Raw genomic sequence first — 21,104 nt, forward strand, 5'->3', positions numbered from 1 at the left:
CTATGAAGGGTAATTTGCATAAAGTCAGTGACAGAGATACAATTTGAATTGAAACAGCTTTTAAATATCCATCTGCTAAAGTTCAATGAGAAAGGCACTGACACTGAGAAATGACTATGATCAGTAGGTATACTTATCACTGCTTCAGAGATGCTTCATTCGTAGGGATTATAGGTTCATTACCAGATGTGGCAATGTTTTATACAGCTCTTGTGTGGGTGCTTACTGATGAGTAGCTTGCTTCTAAATTCAAGTTATTTAAATACTTTATTCAGGTGCATGAATGGGAGCTAATTTCCATATTCCAATCAGGAGTCTTAATGTTCTAAAAGCAGTGCATCTCATTGCCTGCCTTAAATTAAATGTCTGTCTGCAGAACCCATTGGCAATGTGAATATTAAACATCGTTCAAAAGCACACGTTCAGGAGAAAATGAGCTGGGGGGGCGGGGTGGTGGGGGGGGGGGGGGGAGGTCACATGTGTCTGCTCCACAGGGTGGGGGTGGCTGGGTTTGTGTGCGTATAAGTCTTTTTTCCAAAAATATACTTTATTTATAAAACTTGTAGAAATACATTACATAACGTTTCAAATTTGACATTACATCTAGTGCAATGCAGTTTAATTTCTTTCAATACAGTCTGCGGCACCCTGAGGTACCTCACTACACTTACAATATGCATTTTATATTAAACATACAGCCCAAGGGGCTTTACACAGAATCCAGCCGCTATGGCGTACTATGGTGGGAGGGCCTTCGAGTATAACAAGTGGGCAGGTTCAGAGTGGATATCAAGTTTCTGAAACTCTCAGCTCCTTTAAAATGTCAGCTGCAGCTCAGTGATCGCACTGTCACCTCTGAGTCACGCAGGTCTTGGACTCAAGACCCCCCTCCCAAGAGCTGTCTACTTGATGAAGGCTGACTATCCCACCATTGCACTGAATTTTAGATGTGATGTTAAACCAAGGCCCGATCTGCCCTCTGAGGTGGAAGTAAAAGATGCTACCGAACTATTTAAAGATCACGGGGAAGTGTCTTGTCCAATATTTATCCCTCAACTAACATCACTAAAGCAAAATGATCTCATTGCTGTTTGTTGGATTTTGCTGTTTATAAATTAGTTCTCTACATGAAAGCAGGGACTACATTTCAAAGGTACCTTATTTTCTGTGAAGTACTTTGAAATGTCTTGAACATATGCAAGGAGCTATCTAAATGCAAGTTCTTTCATTCTTCTATCCATTATGAAAAGAATGAAAGAAAGGTTTGCATTTATATAGCGTCTTTCATGGCCTCATGGTGTCCCAAAGGGCTTTACGCAAATGAAATACTTTAGAACTGTAATCACTGTAATGATGTATAAGAGGCAGAAGCCAATTTGCACACAGCAAGCTCCCACAAACAGCAATGAGTTAATGACCAGGTTTTAGTGATGTAGTGACGGATAAATATTGGCCAGGACACCAGGAAGAACTCCCCTGCAGCTCTTTGAAATCATGCAATGAGATCTTTTATAGCCACCTGAGAGGGCAGACAGGGCCTTAGTTCAACATTTCACCGTAAATTCAGCACAATGGTGGTGGCTAAAGCCTCATCCAAAATCTGGCACAGTGCTGCATTGTAATAACCTAGATTATTAACTGAAGTCCCTGGACTGAGATGTGAACCCACAACCATCTAACCTAAGAGATGAAACTGCTACCCATGGAGGTAAACCACAGTCTAAAATTTTGCTACATAAAAAGACCCCCCTACAACTTCCCCAGGGGCACAGGTGGCATGAGCCCTGGCAAAATTCACCATCTCATGTCCATGTTTTGATTTAGTTATGGATCAGACTTAAGGTTGCTGACAGAGTTTTTGTTCATTATTGCTTTCACCCCTTTCAAAAAGGATTAAAAAATCAGGAGAAAGAATAAGGTCAAATTTGCTTCAGTTGCCCTTGGATTACGTGAGGAATAATAATTAGGTGGGACATCGATTGCTGTTCATTCTCCAGTGATCATTAACCCTGCTGGAACATCAACAGAATACTGAAGGGGAATTTAAGCTCTGGAATTCCATGCTAAAAACTCCTGGCTCAGAGGAGTGGAGTAAAATACTCTGGAAGCATTCCAGAAACAGTTAGACTGGATGGATGGATGAGCTGAGATAAGCTTCCTCTGTATCCCTTCTCTCACCCTGTGTGCATGCAGTCACAGTGAGAATAGGATCAGGCTAGGCTCCAATATCCTTCATGGTGGAACAGCCTGCTAACACCCACTGTGTAGGTTGGCACATAAAAATTGGCAACTTTGTAGCCTCCTTACAACCCTCTGAGATATCTGCTCTCCTCCAATTCTGGCCTCTTGCGCATCCCCAATTTTCATCACTCCACCATTGATGGCACTGCCTTCAGCTGTCTGGGCTCTAAGCTCTGGAATTCCCTCCCTAAACCTCTCCACCTCGCTCTCCTTCTTTAAAACGCTCCTTCAAACCTACCTTTTTGACAGAGCTCTTGCTGTCTTGTCCTATTATCTCTTATGTGGCTCAGTGTCAAATTTTGTTTCGTAATGCTCCTGTGAAATGTAAGTTGTTGATAAGAATAAAAATATTATGGGAATCTCTGCAGACACTCTTCAGTGTGAGATGTTAATGCAGCATCGTCAACAAAGAGGAGTCCCCTGATGAGGACTTTCCGTACTTTGGTCTTCGCTCTAAGACGGGCAAGGTTGAACAACCTGCCACCTGACCTTGTGTGGAGGAAAATTCCTTCTTCTGAAGACTTGAACACATGTGAAAGCAGCAGGGAGAAGAAGATTCCAAACAGTCTGCAGAGACTCATCGACAGCTTTGCGGCTGCCTGCAATGAATTTGGCCTAACCATCAGCCTCAAGAAAACGAACATCATGGGACAGGATGTCAGAAAGGCTCCATCCATCAATATTGGCGACCACGCTCTGGAAGTGGTTCAAGAGTTCACCTACCTAGGCTCAACTATCACCAGTAACCTGTCTCTCGATGCAGAAATCAACAAGTGCATGGGACAGGCTTCCACTGCTATGTCCAGACTGGCCAAGAGACTGTGGGCAAATAGTGCACTGACATGGAACACAAAAGTCCAAGTGTATCAAGCCTGTGTCCTCAGTACCTTGTTCTACGGCAGCGAGGCCTGGACAACGTACGTCAGCCAAGAGTGACGTCTCAATTCATTCCATCTTCGCTGCCTCTGGAGAATCCTTGGCATCAGGTGGCAGGACCGTATCTCCAACACAGAAGTCCTTGAGGCGGCCAACATCCCCAGCATATACACCCTACTGAGCCAGCAGCGCTTGAGATGGCTTGGCCATGTGAGCCGCATGGAAGATGGCAGGATCCCCAAGGACATATTGTACAGCGGGCTCGTCACTGGTATCAGGCCCACCGGCTGTCCATGTCTCCGCTTTAAAGACGTCTGCAAACGCGACATGAAGTCCTGTGACATTGATCACAAGTCGTGGCAGTCAGTTGCCAGCGATCGCCAGAGCTGGCGGGCAGCCATAAAGGCGGGCGGCACAGTGGCGCAGTGGTTAGCACCGCAGACTCACAGCTCCAGCGACCCGGGTTCAGTTCTGGGTACTGCCTGTGTGGAGTTTGCAAGTTCTCCCTGTGTCTGCATGGGTTTTCGCCGGGTGCTCCGGTTTCCTCCCACCACCAAAAGACTTGCAGGTTGATAGGTAAATTGGCCATTATAAATTGCCCGTAGTATAGGTAGGTGGTAGGAGAATATAGGGACAGGTGGGGATGTGGTAGGAATATGGGATTAGTGTAGGATTAGTATAAATGGGTGGTTGATAGTCGGCACAAACTCGGTGGGCCAAAGGGCCTGTTTCAGTGCTGTATCTCTAAATAAAAAAATAAAAAATAAAGTGTGGCGAGTCGAAGAGACTTAGCAGTTGGCAGGAAAAAAGACAGAAGCGCAAGGGGAGAGCCAACTATGTTGGAGAGCCAACAGCCCCGACAACCAATTTTATCTGCAGCACCTGTGGAAGAGTCTGTCACTTTAGAATTGGCCTTTATAGCCACTCCAGCTGCTCCACAAACCACTGACCACCTCCAGGTGCTTACCCATTGTCTCTCGAGACAAGGAGGCCAAAGAAGAAGAAGAAGAAGGTTATGGGAATGAAAGTGAAAACAAATCCACAATTAATTTTGTGAATGGAATAATCCCTTGCCTTAGTTGAGTGAATTAGACACAGCAAAAACAAATTGATATGAAGGTTGACCTGGGATTAATTTATCCTCCGTGCCTTTCACATTGCAACCCGATCAATTAATAATTCAATTCTTCCAATTAACTTGATACTGAAACTGAAAGGATTCAGAGATCAATAACGCATTGGGAAATAGTGTGATCACCTCAACTCAGTTTGTTGTTCTCTTGGAATAGTCTTTCTGTGAAAGTATAGCGGACTCCTGATGGCTCAGCATAAGATTGTTGACTGGCTGGCATGGAAGAGTATCATCTTTCGTGAGCAATCTGTAAGCCACGGAGGGTCCTGGCTGGCAAACCCTCCACCACCAAGGATTCCCCCTCACCCTGGATCACGTTGACCCCCCCCTCCCCACCCCCCAAGCCCCCTCTTGCTGGCCCCAGCAATCCCGCCTCACTTATTTGAGGTCCAGGGTTCCAGCGCTGGGCTTGGGTCCAAGGCCTCTGCAACACCGGCAGTGGCCACTGCTAGCGGTGGCACTGCTGATACGCGCTGTGGGCCCAGTGATTGGCCAGCAGCTCTTGGAGGCGTGATCCCCATCTTTAAAGGGACGGGGATCCCGGTGCGGGACACTGAGGCATCAAAACGACAGAGGATCGCTCTGGGGGGACACAAAAGGGCCGAGACGGGGATCCACCAGCCTTTATAGCCTGGTACAGAGAGCCCCACCTCCTCTACAAAATACAGCCCATTGAGTCATTACAGCAGAAGCAAATTGATTGGAAGCTTGACCTATGATTAACTTATTTTCCATGCCTTTCATGATGCAACTTGATGAATTAATAATTCAATTCTTCCAATTAACTTGATGCTAAAACTGTAAGGATTCAGAGGTCAATGATGCATTGGGAAATAGTGTGATCATTATGAAATGATCTGATCACCTCCGTGCAGAAGGAGGCCATTCGGCCCATTGAGTCCATGCTGGCTCTCTGCAGAGCAATCCAGTCAGTCCCATTCCCCCACTCTATCCCTAAAGCCTTGCAAGTTTATTTCTATCAAATCCCCATTTAATTTCCTTTTGAAATCATTCATCGTCTTTGCTTCCACCACCCTTGTAGGCAGCAAGTTTCACATCATTACTACTCGCTGTGTTACAAAAGATCTTCCTCACATACCACCTGCACCTCTTGCCCAAAAACCTTAAATCTGTGTCCCCTAGTCCTTGTACTATCAGCTAATGGGAACAGTTTTTCTTTGTCTACCTTCTCTAAACCTGTCATACTCTTGTACACCTCTATCAAATCTTCCCTTAATCTCCAACAACCCCAGCTTCTCCAACATAACCTTCTTAATGAAAATCCCTCATCCCTGGAACCACGAGATAATCTGTTTTTAGTGATGTTGGTTTAAGGATAAATATTGACCTCGGACACCAGCGAGGACTCCCCCTGCTCTTCTTTGAAATAGGATCTTTTATGACCACCTGAGAGGGCAGACGTTGGTTTAACATTCCATCTGGAAGGAATCACAGAATCGTTACAGCACAGAATGAGGTCATTCGGCCCATCGTGTCTGCGCTGGCTCTCCGAGGTACCATCAACAGCATAGCACACAACATACCAATTTAACCCTCTAAGTCCCAGTATCATTCTGCTGTAGCCCAGATTCACCAGGACGATACCGGGGCTAAATTGGTTAAATTATGACAACCGGTTGCATAACCTTGGCTTTTATTCCATTCAGTAGCGGAGATTAAGAGATGATCTGATCGAAGTGTTTAAAATGTTAATGGGATTTAGCAGGGTAGAAAAGAGAAACTATTGCCTCTGGTGGGGAAAATCAGGAACATTGGGACACAACCTTAAAATTAGAGCTGGCCGTTTAAGAATGAAATCAAGAAGCACTTTTTCACACACAGGGTAGTAGAAATTTGGAATCAACCCCTCCCCCAGCAGCACCACCCACCCCCCAACCCTGTGGATACTGGGACAATTGGAGCTTTGAAGACTTGAGATTTTTGCTCAGTAAAGGTGTCAAAGGATAAGGAGCAAAGCTGGGAAAATGGAATTGAGATACAGATCAATCTTGATCTAATTGAATGTTGAAACAGGGTCAAAGGGCTGAATGGCCTCCTCCTGCACCTAATGTTACCTTACAGCCCGGTGAACAAGACTTTTCACATGAGTTGCCAAGTATTAAAAGGATATAGAAGCACTGAAGAAGGTTCAAAAAAAGATTTACCAGAGTGATGCCGGAACTGAGAGGTTTTAACTACTAGGAAAGACTGACCAAGCCGAGGCACTTTTCTCTAGAAATGGGAAAACTGAGGACTGACCTGATAGAGGTTTTTAAGTTTATGATAGGATTTGACAAGGTAGACTTACAGAAGATATTTTCATTTTTGGAGGAGACCAAAACTAGAGGCCATGAATATAGGATAATCACAGCAATCACAACTGTATTAAGTGTCCGCAGCTCGAGGAACTTTGGCTCAAAGTTGATGAGCTGGAATCCAAGACTCAGATACTGCAATGGATCAGGGAGGGGCAAAGTTACCTGGACACTTTGTAGAGGTAGTCACAGCCCTTAGGCTGGGTACTTAAGATTTGGTCCATTCTCGGGGGCAGAGCGTACAAGCAAGACTGCATCAACCCACTGCACTTTCCTTATTGGTGGATGGCTTCTTGCATTCTCACTTTTGGTTTCCTTTTCACTCGCATCTTTTATCATTATCCCACTTTCTGTCCTTCCTGGACCCCTGGGGATTACTATGGAAGTGTTTTCCCTTACCCTTGTAATTCTTTGCTCCTCAATATGAATCTTTATGTTAAGGGGGATACTATTTTTAAATTCTTGTAGTAAAATCACTTCTCTCAAATTTTCATATTAAGGCTAGGATAGACAGAGTTTTAGTCTCTCAGGGAATCAAAGGATATGGCAAGAGGGTGGGAAAGTGAAGTTGAATCCTAAGATCAGCCATGATCATTTTGAATGGTGGAAGAGGTTTGATGGGCCATATGGTCTACTGCTGCTCCTATTTCTTGTGTTTTTTTTTCTATTCATTGATGGGATGTGGGCGTCGCAGGCCAGGCCAGCATTTATTGCCCATCCCTAATTGCCCTTGAACTGAGTGGCTTGCTAGGCCATTTCGAGGGCATGTAAGAGTCAACCACATTGCTGTGGATCTGGAGTCACATGTAGGCCAGACCAGGTAAGGACAGCAGATTTCCTTCCCTAAAGAACATTAGTGAACCAGATGGGTTTTTACAACAATCGACAATGGTTTCATGGCCATCATTAGACTAGCTTCAAATTCCAGATTTATTAATTGAATTCAAATTCCACCTTCTGCTGTGGTGGGATTCGAACCCATGTCCCCAGAGCAATACCCTGGGTCTCTGGGTTACTAGTCCAGTGACAATACCAGTACGCCACCGCCTCCCTGTTGAGAGGATAACTTGAAAGATCGGATCCAGCGATCAACAGGCATGTGTTTCACTCTTTCAAATTCAATAAAAGTTTGGGCAGGTCTTTTCCTAGCATTTCTAAATTTTTGCCGACAGGGACAAACTCATATGCAAAGTCTACAGGAATGCCCCCTCTCTCTTTATAAAGGGGCTGTAAAGTTTTTAACATTCACCTAGAGGATGTAAGCTACATCGTAATTATTGCAGGCCTGCGAGGGAGGAGGCCGGGAGGTTTGTGGGGGTCGGAAGAAAGGATATACAGATATCGGAGAAGTTGCAAAAAGGTCTACAAGGATGATGCAGGAACTGAGTGGTTATAGCTATCAGGAAAGATTGAACAGACGAGTGCTCTTTTCTCCAGAAAAGGGAAGTCTGAGAGGGTGACCCGATAGAGGAGTTTAAGATTATGAAAGGGTTCAATATGGTAGATTTGGAGAAGATGTTTTCATTTGTTGCGGGAGACAAAAACTAAAGGCCATAAATATAAAATAGTCACTAATAAATCCATCAGGGAATTCAGGAGAAACTTCTTTACCCAGAGAGTGGTGAGAATATGGAACTTATTACCACAGGGAGTAGTTGAGGCAAATAGTATCGATATATTTAAGGGGAAACTGGATAAACACATGAGCAGAAAGGAATATTAGGATATGCCGATAGGGTGAGATGAAGAGGAGCAGGAGGAGATTCATCTGGAACATAAACACCAGCATAAGCCAGTTGGGCTGAATGGCCTGTTTCTGTACTGTAAATTCTATGTAAATTAACTCTTAAATTTCTCAGGGGCGTTGAATGGATTTTTCCAATCCCCTACATGATACGAGAAGATACGAAGACTTTGCAAGCACAATCAAACCAGCCACAATAATGAGCCAGTCTCACAGATCATTGGTGTCATTATTTCTGGCCGAGGACAAATGGGGAAATCCTTTTGTTTGGTCTCGGTGTTAATGGTTAATCTAAAAATTTCCTTCAGTTTCGTTGAAACCATGTCGATTACTGGATTTCACTAAAATGAAAAGGCTGACCAGGAAGTCCTAACTTAATTCTTTGAGAGAATCGTACTGAATAACATAAACTTGAAAAGATTTTTCTTTTATTTTTCTCAGAAAGGGTCAAAATTCTCCTCTGCTTCGCCATATTTCCTTAATGTTCATTTGTCAAAATATTACTGTCTAAATTTTGAATGGTTCGAATTTACAAACAAAGGATAAATGCAATCAATACTGCTTCCATACTCATAGAATCATACAGCACAGAAGGAGGTCATTTGGCCCATTGTGCATGTGCAGGCTCTTTGGTAGAGCTTTCCAATAATCCCACCTCCCTGATCTTCCCTGGAGCCCTGCAACTTTTTCCTTTTCAGATCTTTTCCTCTTCATTTATCCAATTCCCTTTTGCACGTTACTATTGGTACGAGCAGGTAAGAAAGGGGTCTAGGGTTCCCTCTTAGCCTTCACCTGGTCTTACTGTAACAGGGTTTTATTTTAAACACATCATTTTTTTAGCTCCCCCTTAGTGAATCCTTTGATCACTAACTTCCAACTATGAGGTAAAGAAACTAGCCAAACAGGTTTTCTTAGGTTTAAAGAAAAAAGGTTGAAGTTTATTAAATTTAAACTCTAATTCGGTTAACGCCTACGGAAAAGCAATGCGCCCATGCTAGCATGCATACGCGATACACACATGCAGATAGAGACAGAAAAGAGCAGAAGAAATAAAGTGGAAAAATTTGAGGCAATATCTGAAAATGGTTTTGGTTACTGTTCTTCGAGTTTGCTGTAGAGCCCTTGATTGTAGGTAGGTCTTGCTTTTCGTTGGGGCCCAGTATTCTTCTTAAACCTTGTTCGATGTAGGAGACTTTTGTCTCTTGAAGTTCACATGTCCTCAGTGGGTCCAGAGGCTTGTGAGAAAGAGATGGGTGCAGACAGGAGAGGTCTTCTCACTCCAGGGGAAAACAGTCTTTTTTTTTTCAACAACTGTGACTAGTTCAAAAAACCCTGGACCAGCCAGTTAGTCATGTTTAACTGGTTTAACCAGTCCTGGCTTTTGTAGATTGTATCACCTTAGTCTCTGGAATGCTCTTCTTTAAACCTTCATTGTCTGGTGATAAAAATCTATTGTGGGTTGAATATATCAGGGAATGGTCCTTTTGTCTCCACAAGCACTGTCTGTTAGTATGCAAATGTTTTTCAGCTAAGTGTCTGGCAGCCCTTGTAACAGGCCTTCTCTTCTTCCCAGCAAGTTTAAAAATCAATGTTCATATGACAAAATTAATATGCCTCATTCTTGGCAGGTGGGGGCCTGCATGACACTATTCAATCTGCTTCCACCATCCTTTCAGCTGGTGCATTCCAGATCATAACAACTTGTGCCAAAATTCTCCTTATCTCCCCTCTCATTCTTTTGTCAATTTAAGCACTTGTTTCTATGCTTTTAACACAGGTGAGTTAACACTTGTGTTAAAATAGCACAGGGAGGAGTACAGTACCAGGATACTAAGCTCTTGTGTGACAGAAGCACTGGTTAGAATTTTTGTCTTCTGGGGTAGAAATTCCATTTTGAGCTGTGGCACAAAACAAGGCGATAGTGAATCGCAGCATCCACCCATCTGAGTGTGAACTTCAGGCAAGGGGTAGATGTATGTTTAGACGTGGATATCCAAACATTGCTGTCCAATTTGCAATGCTCCACTGATAGCTTCGCGAAAACAACATTTTGTGGCTAACCTCACCATTGATGTAAATTAACTGTCGTGACGTTGTTGTATTTACACGGTAGATACAAACTAAACTGGCAACAGAGAGATAAGTCTCGACATTTTGAATCTGAGTACTCTTGAATGACACAATAAGCATTAGTTACTGTCAGTCAAGCTCCCTGGCACTGAAAATTAACTATTACAAGTGTGATATCTCATTTCTTCAGATTTTAATTGTTGTTGGAGATTTTAAAAATATTGAATCCTTTCCATTTGACTCTTTTTTCTCTTTCTCTCAATCCAATCTTTCTTCCCCTTTATTTCTTTTTCTGTACCTGATTTGACATTGAATCCACTCCTTCAAATGTTCAGTCCTTGTGCTGTTAATTTCCCTATCCTTCAGTCTGATTGGTTAAGGAGATGATACCCTGTCGCTTGTCTGTTCAGGTCCCAGGTGTCTTGTTTCCTTCACTGTGCTGATATCAACTCACACTTTCAGTAACTTGCCAAGTAAAATCTTTTTAATGACGCGAAACATGCAAGGGAAAGTCTAACTACTATAACAACAACAACTTACATTTATATAGTCCACTGAATATAGTGAGATGTCCCAAGGTGATTAACAAGAGCGATATCAATGGAAAAAACATTTTGACACATTTTGATACCAAGCTATAGAAGGAGAAATCAGGAAAGATGGTCAAAAGCTTGATCAAAGAGATAGATTTTCAGGAGCATCTTAAAAGAGAAGAGAGATAGACAGGTGGAGACATTTACATAGAAACATAGAAAATAGGAGCAGGAGTAGGCCATTCGGCCCTTCGAGCCTGCACCGCCATTCAATACGATCATGGCTGATCATCCAAACTCAGTACCCTGTTCCCGCTTTCTCCCCATATCCCTTGATCCCTTTCGCCCTAACTCTTTCTTGAATTCCTGATTTAGGGACAGAGCTCCAGAGCTTAGGGCCTAGGCAGCTGAAAACATGACCACCAGTGATGGAGCAATTCAAATCGGGGGAGCGCAGGCGGCCAGAATTGGAGGAGCACGGAGATCTTGAAAGCTTCTGGGCTGAAGGAGGTTACAGAGATAGGGAAGGGGTGGGGTGGCGGCCATGGGGGGATTTGAAAGGAAGGATGTGGATTTTAATATTGAGGCATTGTCGGACGGGAATCCAGTGAAGGTTAGAAAGTACAGGGGTAATGGGTGAATGTGATTTGGAGCGAGTTAAGATTTGAGCAGCAGAGCTCTGGACGAGCACAATTTTACGTAGACAGAAGTTGTTAGATGCCCTGCCACAGCAGAATTCAGAGCCATTCATTTTAAACAGCTCTCGATCCTCTGAGATGCTGGATTGTGTTCAATCACCTGGCTGAACATTTTGCTATCAAATAATCTGGGCCAACAAACCCAGATGACTAAAAGATTTATACTGAGCCAGGTGCTCCCCAATGGCAGCACTTGACCAACCATTCTGCATTGCTTCCTGTTTACTTTGGCTGTGACTTCTTGTTTAACATGAAACGCTGTATCCTTGGTGATGGAAGTACTGAAACTAAAATGTTGTCAGGCAGGTGGATACCAAGAGCTGCAAATGCTGCTATAACTGAGCTGATTGAATAGAAAAACACTGGGTTCATCATCAAAGAAACTATCCAGGAACAGTGAAAATAAGGATATAGGGAATTTTCAAAAGAGGAAATAGCCTACAGGAAAAAACAACATTTTTTTTTGGGTGATCTTGCCACATCCTCACCACAGCCCTCAATCGTCTCTTTCTACATCGGATCATTAGATACAGGAGGAGGCCATTCAGCCCCTCGAAACTGTTCTGCACCTCAACTCCATTTACCTTCCTTTGCTCCATAACCCTCGATACTCTTAGCTAATAAAAATCTATCGATCTCAGTCTTGAAAACCACATCTGTTTCCGAGCAACCACAGCCTTTTAGGGAAGAGAGTTCCAGATTACCACCATCCCTTTTTTGTGAAAAAGTGCTTCCTGATTTCTCTTCTGAATGGCTTAGCTCGAACTTTAAAATTATGTCCCCTTGTTCTTTACTTGCTCATTAGAGGAATTTATTTCTCTGTATCTACGCTATCAGATCCTAAAAAACCAAGAAAGACTTGCATTTATATGGCACTTTTCACGACCACCAGATGTCTCAAAGCACTTTACAGCCAATTAAGCACTTTTGAAGTGTAGTCACTGTTATAATGTAGGGAACACAGAATCCAATTAGCACACAGCAAGATCCCACAAACAGAAATGAGATAACGACCAGATAATCTGTTTTTGATTGAGGGATAAATATTGGCCGGGACACCAGGGAGAACTCCCCTGCTCTTCTTCAAAATAGTGCCATGGGCTCTTATACATCCACCCAAATAGTACAGCACTCCCTCAGTACCACACTGAGGTGTCAGGCTTGATTTGTTTGTTCAAGGCCTGGTGTGGGCCTTGAACCCAGACCTTTGAGCCACAGAGGTACCAATGATACTAACTGAGCCACAGCTGACACACAGTCAATCATGCACCTAAATCAGATCATCATTCAATCTTCTATATACAATGGAATAGAAGCCATGTTTATATGACCTGTCCTCATAATTTAAGCCCCTAAGCTCTGGTATCATTCTGGTGACTCTGCACTGCACCCTCTCCAAGGCCAATATATTCTCTCTGAGCTGTGCTGCATAGAACTGAATGCAGTTGCTTCAGATGGGGTCTGACCAAGGCTTTGTATCACTTTCCTCCCTTTGTATTCCAATCCCCTTGAGATAAAGGACAACATAGCATTAGCCTTTTTGATTGCTTTTCCTCGTTGTCTATGGGCTTTTGATGATTTGTTTACTTGGATCTTTTGCTCTTCTACACTTCCTAATTTCTCACTATTTAGAAAATACTCTGACTTATCTTTCTTGGGTTAAAAGTGGGTGATCGCACACTTCTTCACATTGAACTCCATTTGCCATAGTTTTTACCCACTCACTTAATCTGTCCATGTCCCTTTGAGACTTCCTGTGGCCATCTCCATTCCTTACTCTCCATCCGAACTTACATCTCGATTCCTTCAGGGATTAATAAAATTGAAATTCTAATTTCCAGGTTTCATCCACTCCCTTTAAGTCTTCAGGTGGAACATTATCAAAGTTTTCTTGTCTTTACAGTGGGAATCCTGCCAGGAGCAAGCTCTGCATACTAAATAAACCCCAACCAAGGATTGCTAAATCACATCAAATCCTGTTCACCCACTCCTGTGCTCGCTGACCTACATTGGCTCTCAGTCCAACAATACTTCTATTTTAAAATTCTCATCCCTGTTTTTAAATCCCTCCAAGTAGAGGCCTGCTACCCGACAGAACCCGACGACACGTGTCGGCTTCGGGTTGGGTTGGGCCCATCTTCCGGGGCCGGCTTTCAGGCTCGGGTCGGGTTGGGCCGAGTCCAGATCGTCGGGTTGGGTCAGACCAGACACACACGGTAAGTGCTCTGCCGGTAAGTGTTAAAAATAAAAAAACTTACCTGAGCTGGGAGTCCGGGGCGAAGCTGAGTCTGCGCAGTGAGCGAGTGACGTCGCTATGATGTCTCGCGCATGCGCTGAAGCTTCTTGCAGGTTCAATGTCAGGAAGGTAAGTTAAGGGATGGTCGGGTTGGGCCGAGTAGTGGCGGGTTCGGGTCAGGTCGGGCTCGGGGCAAAATCGGAGAGACTCGGGCAGGGTCGGGCTCAGGCCCGTTGTGGTTCGGTTGGGTTCGGGTTGGGTTCTTTTTCCCGACCTAAAGCAGACCTCTATCTCCAAGGCCTCATCCCTCCCTATCTCTGTACCCCCTACAAACCTTTGAGATCTCTGCACTCCTCCAATTCTGGCCCCTTGCACATCCCTAATTTTAATTGTTCCACCAGGTGGCCAAGTCTTCAGCTGCCTGGGTCCTAAACTCTGGAATTCCTCCCTAAACCTCTCTACCTTTCTGCCTCTCTTTCCTCTTTTAAGATGTTCCTTCAAATTGACCTCTTTGACCAAGTTTTTGGTCACTGTCTTAATGTCTCCTTATGTGGTTTAGTGTCAAATTTTGTTAAAGTTCCTGTGAAGCACCTTGGGACATTTTATTGCAGTAAAGACACAATATAAATGCAAGTTGTTGTTGAAACTGTTGTTAAAATTATGATGGGATTGGGGTAGTAGTTGGAAGCCCTACCCTGCTACTAACTCACCAACAACTGGAGATTCAGCCCATGCCTCATGCAATGAGATTGCCCACTTATCTATCAGTGCCTTTGGAGCTGCATCCCAGTACGAGCAAATCCTTTGTACGGAAAGAAATAAGAAGGATCCTGAACGATCACATTCATAAGTCATTTTCAGGTCTTCTGTGTCACCACTCATGTTCTTAATTAGTCCTGAGACTTAATTGATTAGTTTGTAAGTGACATTCACATTTTTAAAAATTTGTTTATGGGGATGCGGGCACTACTGACCAGGCCAGCACTTATTGCCCATCCCTAATTGCCCATGAGAAGGTGGTGGTGAGCTGCCTTCTTGAACCACTGCAGTCCATGTGGGGTAGGTATACCCACAGTGCTGTTAGGGAGGGAGTTCCAGGATTTTGACCCAGCGACAGTGAAGGAACGGCGATCTAGTTCCAAGTCAGGATGGTGTGTGGCTTGGAGAGGAACTTGCATGTGGTGGTGTTCCCATGTATTTGCTGCCCTTGTCCTTCTAGTTGGTAGAGGTCGCGGGTTTGGAAGGTGCTGTCTAAGGAGCCTTGGTGCGTTGCTGCAGTGCATCTTGTAGATGGTACACACTGCTGCTACTGTGCGTCAGTGATGGAGGGAATGAATGTTTGTGAATGGGATGCCAATCAAGCGGGCTGCTTTGTCCTGGATGAGGTTGAGTTTCTTGAGTGTTATTGGAGCTGTACTCATCCAGGCAAGTGGAGAGCATTCCATCACACTCCTGACATGTGCCACTTTGGTCATTCAATCCAAAATTAAATTATCAGTAAGTTTTTGTAAATTAATTCTTGTGATGTGGGCATTGTTGGCAAGGCCCACACTTATTGCCCATCAAAGGTAGCAGTGGGCAGCCCTCTTGAATTGTTACAGTCCATGTGATAAAGGTGCTCCTCCAATGTTGTTTGACAACTGAGAGGTTTAGCAGGTGAATTCAGAGGACAATGAGCAGTCAACCATCTCATTATGAGACTGCAGTCTTAGGTAGGTCAGGACAACAGGTTTCCTTTACTAAAGGCTATTAATGAACCAATCTGGTTTTTGGACAATCTGACAATTTTATGGCCACTTTTACGAAGACCACTGTTGTTAATTTCCAGATTTCTAAACTGAATTCAGAGTCTGAATCTGCTATGTGGGGATTTAAACTCATTTGCTTTGGATTATTAACCCACTAATGTAATCACTGCACTACTGTGTCCTCTGAGGAAACCTGATGATAATTTAAGGATCATCTAGTACTACCTTATGGACGTGGAAAGGCTGTGCGGTTTCTCAACCTGACCACGGCATCATGATTTCACTTCTACTTGATCTATGAGATGTGTAAATTGGTTGTCAGTCACGCTGGTACGGCTGAAAGTAAATAGTTCTGAAGAAGGGCACCCATCATCTCGTACAAACACAATCGAAGGGATATGATCCTTTTATTCTTACGTTCAGTTACATGAGGTGTTTTAATATTGAATGATGCAATACCATAATTTCTAATGTTTAATGCTTAAAAAAGGGTAGATTTTACGTTTGTTCCACCTGGAATGGATCTAGTGGCAACAAAATACTCACATTTAGATTGTGCCTTTCATAACCTGAGGATGTCCCAAAGTGCTTTACAGCCTATCTAGTATTTTTGGACTGTTGTAATTTAAGCCAATGCAGTAATAAACATCTTGCACACAGCAAAGTCCCACAAACAGCGATAAGATAATGACCAAATATTTTGTTTTCGTGATGTTGTTTGAGGGAAAATGTCCTGCTCTTCTTTGAAAAGTGCCATGGATTATTTTTACATCCACCTGAGAGCGCAGCTGGGCACATGGCTTAATGTCTCATTTGAAACACAGAACCAATGACAGTGCAGCACTCCCTCAGTGCCAAACTGCACAAGGCTCTGGCATGGGACTTGAACCTTTATCCTTCTGACACAGAGGTGAGAGTGTTACCACTTGTTCCTCAGCTGACGCCTTATCAGAAAATTGCCGGGAAATTGCAGTTTCCGTTACACACTCATGGCGCACGAACCTCTGCTTCAGCAGCATGAAATGTGAACGCTTTCTCTTCAGTCTCCTCCATGGTGAAGAACAGCCTCTGGCACAGAAAGCAGAAAGACCTGCTCCAAGAAAGAAAGAAAAATAAATGAAAGGTTTCCATTTCTATACCACCTTTCACGATCTCAGGACATCCCAAAGTGCTTTACAGCCAATGAAGTACTTTGGAAGTGTAGTCACTGTTGTAATGTAGGAAACGCAGCAGCCAATTTACACACAGCAAGCTCCCACAAACAACAATGTGATAATGACCAGATAATCTCTTTAGTAATGTTGATTGAGGGCTAAATATTGGCTCAGGGCACTGGGCCAAGCCCCCCTGCTCTTTTGTAAATAATGCCTTTGTCTACCTGTCTTTGAGACTCAAAGGTGAAGGCAGAGAGCCCAAATACCTAGTTGACTAAAGATTTAGATATTTAGAAGGTTTTCACTTATTGCACAAGGTAGGAGAGTAGGTCAACATGTCCCAGCCCAGTCACAAAGGGCCCTCAGGCAGCAGACTGATGAGATTCATTGGTGCCTTGTTGAGTTATTGGGTGTTGCCGGTTTAATCAGTCTTTGTTTATAATCTGCTATTTCTTTAACTTATTTACATGGTTTTGTGAATATATTTCATCACAGCATGTTTCAGCAGGGGATGAGTGCATATGAATTGCAATTTCTCTCTTGTTTTTCTCAGCTCATTCTGTGCTTAGCATAGGCAAGGCAGCATAGCCAGAACCTTTGGATGGGGTGGGCATGAGGGGGAAAAGTTTACTCAAAGTTTATTTTTTCATTGGGTCATGTTTCCTCCAACCTAGGCTTCAAATCCCAGAATTTCCCAGATGACCTTCCACCAACTCTAACCCTTCACCAGCATTGCTTTGTACCTCCAGTTAAAACAAAACAGAAACCAACACAAAGGGACAGACTGAAGAGGTTGGGGGAGTTGATGGATGAAAATATGGAAATGGTGCACAGGTTTATGCCCAACAGTAATCTGCATGTATACAGCACCATTAACAATACACTTCTGCACACAAAGGGTAGTCGAAATCTGGAACTCATGCCCTGAAAAGTTATTTAAGCTTGGAGGTCAACTGAAAATTTCAAAACTGAGATTGATAGATTTTTGGTGGGTAAGGAGATGAAGAGTTATGGAACCAAGGCAGGTAGATGGAGTTTAGATATAGATCAGACATGATCTAACTGAATGGGGGAACAGGTGCAAGAGGCTGTTCCTACGTTCCCAACTACCGAAATACGACTAATAGCTGACTCTGCCAATGTACCAACAACACAGAAGGTGGAGTAGACTCAGCTGTGCTTGAGTCTGGTTAGATAGCCTTGTTGACTGGTCAACTCTATATGGCTGAACATGTCTGATCCTTGTGTGTGGAGGGGTTTGGACATCTAGCAGAAATTTTCATGAGTTGCTCTTTACACATGCAACTGGTGGCTTTTAAATGCTCTTTTTTCCAAAGACAACTCACAAAAATGATTAACTTGGCCAAAACTCGAGTGAGATCACACCTCCCTCTGTGTACATTGGTATTTGTGAACTGCTTTATTATTCTGTAACGCCACAGGTTCCACTAAGTTAAGAGAAGCAGCATTAACCCTTCTACTGGCAGTGGCCTATATTTAGATCCCTATATACTGTGCTCCAGATAACAATAACCTACATTACAGCCTCTTCCCTGCATTCACCTCCAGTTAAAGCAAAATGAAATATCAGGTCTGTGAATCAAATGAGTACAATTCCTGAAGAATTAATATTTTATTTTCACACTGGATATTCCCCCTCCTATCCTGAGGCCCCGGCTTCTGGCTAGGCTGGGGTTCCTCCAGTGTCCTTTGACCTTAGGTCAGTTGTACATTTCTCATAGACTTTGAATGTTAGGAGGTTATTTGATCACTGGTAGGGTAGTGTAGGGGAGGGAGAGGGGAATCTGGGCCAAAATCAGAGTTGAGCTGAGTCTTAGCCCAGTCTGACCTTCACATGAATAGCTGAGGTCACTGGATAGCAATGAGAAGCAGGACTCCTGCTGATGTTTCTGCTCCCTAGCCCAGGGGTGCTGTATAAAGCTCTGGTTAGACCACAACTATAGTATTACATCCATTTCTGGTCGCCACTCTTTCAGAAGGATGTCAAGGTTCTTGAGAGGGTGCAGAGGAGATTTACCAGAATGGTTCCAGGGATGAGAGATTTTAGTTACAAAGTTAGGTTGGAGAAGCTGGGGTTGTTCTCCTTGGAGCAAAGGAGATTGGGGGCAGGTTTGATAGATACACAGATTTAAAGTTTTAGGCAAGAGATACAAGAGGGATGTGAGGAAGAACTTTTTGATGCAGCGAGTGGTAATGACCTGGAACTCGCTGCCTACGAGGGTGGTGGAAGAGGAGACAATCAATGATTTTAAAATGAAATTGGATGGGCACTTGAGGAAATAAACTTGCAGGGCTACAGGGATAGAGTGGGGTAATGGGACTGACTGGATTACTCTACAGAGAGCCGGCATGGATTCGATGGGCCGAATAGCCTCCTTCTCTGCCATAATAGCTCTAGAACTCTATGAGTCTCTGACTGTAGCCATCCGACTGCACCTCTTTCCCCACACTTGAGTTCAGCCAACTCAGCACTGACCATCAAAAAAACACAAAGAAAAATCAACTTCTAGAAATCCACAGCAGATATGTCAGCATCTGTAACACAACATCTGTATATACTATAGGAAATAGTACACCCTGGATATTATTGGAACAAAGGAACAGGAGGAGGCTATATATCCCCTCAAGCCTGCTCTGTCATTCAATGAGATCATGGCTGATCTGTGTGGGTTGGTAACTTAAACATATTAATGAGTCTGGCAGCCTCTAATGTAAGCAGCTTTGTAGGTGGCTGGGTTTCCCAGGCCTTCGAAAACCCAGCAGCTGAAGTGAAGCAAGGCAGATACAGAGAGAAGATAAGTGCCTTCCCATTGCTGCTTGTGAGCCAGAAGCAGCAATAAGACATTTCTCTCTCGAGAGAGAAAAGATTGAGGGATAATATAAGAGATGAGTAGGTGGGGTTGAGATCTATCAACAAGGGCCAGGCTACTTGTGACCCATAATCATAAGATTACATAGGATTAAATAGGATATACAGCATAGAAGCAGGCCATTTCGCCCTATCAGTCCATGTTCCACTCGAGTCTCCTCTCGTCATCCCTCATCCAAATTTAACAGCATAACCCTCTATTCCCTTCTCCCTCATATGTTTACCTAGCTTCCCCTCAAATACATATGAACATATGAATTAGGAGCAGGAGTAGGCCAATTCATCTATGCTATTTGCCTCAACCACTCCTTTGGGAGCAAGTTCCAATCTTTTCTTGTTCCTAAAGATCTTTGTATTCTTATGCTCCACAGTTGCTTTCACAGTTGGAAAGTGCTATGAAAACGGTTCAGCTGCTCTGCTCTTAAACATTTAAGTAGAAACATTATTTCTACTGAAGCCAAGTGAACTGTGAACGGCTGGGTGGTCTGGTGCTGGGTCAGTGATCTGTTACCTCTGAGCCCAGTGTGATAGGATGAAAGATTCTCCCTGATGGAGCTCTGATGTGCCCTATGAACTTGTATCTCTCTGGATTGTTCAATGCGATATAAAGAGGCCGGCTGACAGGGGAGTGGGTGGTGCAGCCTAATACAACATTGACTTTTCCACCTCTGGTCTGAATCCAACTCAAGCAGATGGGTGAAGATCTCATCTCTGTGATAAAGAACTGGATAGCACCGTGAGTTGGAATAATGCCATCTCACATCTGACACTCAGACTCAACTATCATAGATCTTTGTGTGGGAGCTCATAAGTTCTACAGACTGAGAAAAATTACCTGCTTGTAATATAATCAAGAGTGCTCTAAGATCGGTATTAAGAGTAGAGAAGCTGGGATTGTTCTCCTTAGAGCAGAGAAGGTTAAGCGGAGATTTACTGTAGGTGCTGAAAATCATGAAGGGTTTTGATAGAGTAGATAAGGAAGAAACCATTTTCATTGACAATAAGGCCAGTAACTGGAGGACACAGATTTAACTTAATTGGAATAAAAGACACAGAGGAGATGAAGAGAAAGGCTTTTCACTCAGTGAGTTGTCACAGTCTGGAAAGCGTTGCTTGAAGGAGCGGTAGAAGGAGATTCAATAATAACATTCAAAGGGGAATCGGATAAATACTGGAAGGAGAAAAATTGCAGAGCTATGGGGAAAGAGCAGGGGAAGTGAGACTAATTAGATAGATCTTTGAAGGAGCCGGCACAGGCATGACTTTTTTTTATATGTTCATGGGATCTGGGTGTCACTGGCTATGCCAGCATTTATTGCCCATCGCGAATTGCCCATGAGAAGGTGGTGGTGAGCTGCCTTCTTGAACTGCTGCAGTCCTAGGGGTATAGGTACATCCACAGTACTGTTAGGAAGAGAGTTCCAGAATTTTGACCCCACTACAATGAAGGAACAGCGATATAGTTCC

The sequence above is a fragment of the Heterodontus francisci genome, chromosome 25 (assembly GCF_036365525.1).
Source record: "Heterodontus francisci isolate sHetFra1 chromosome 25, sHetFra1.hap1, whole genome shotgun sequence".
Taxonomy (NCBI): Eukaryota; Metazoa; Chordata; class Chondrichthyes; order Heterodontiformes; family Heterodontidae; genus Heterodontus; species Heterodontus francisci.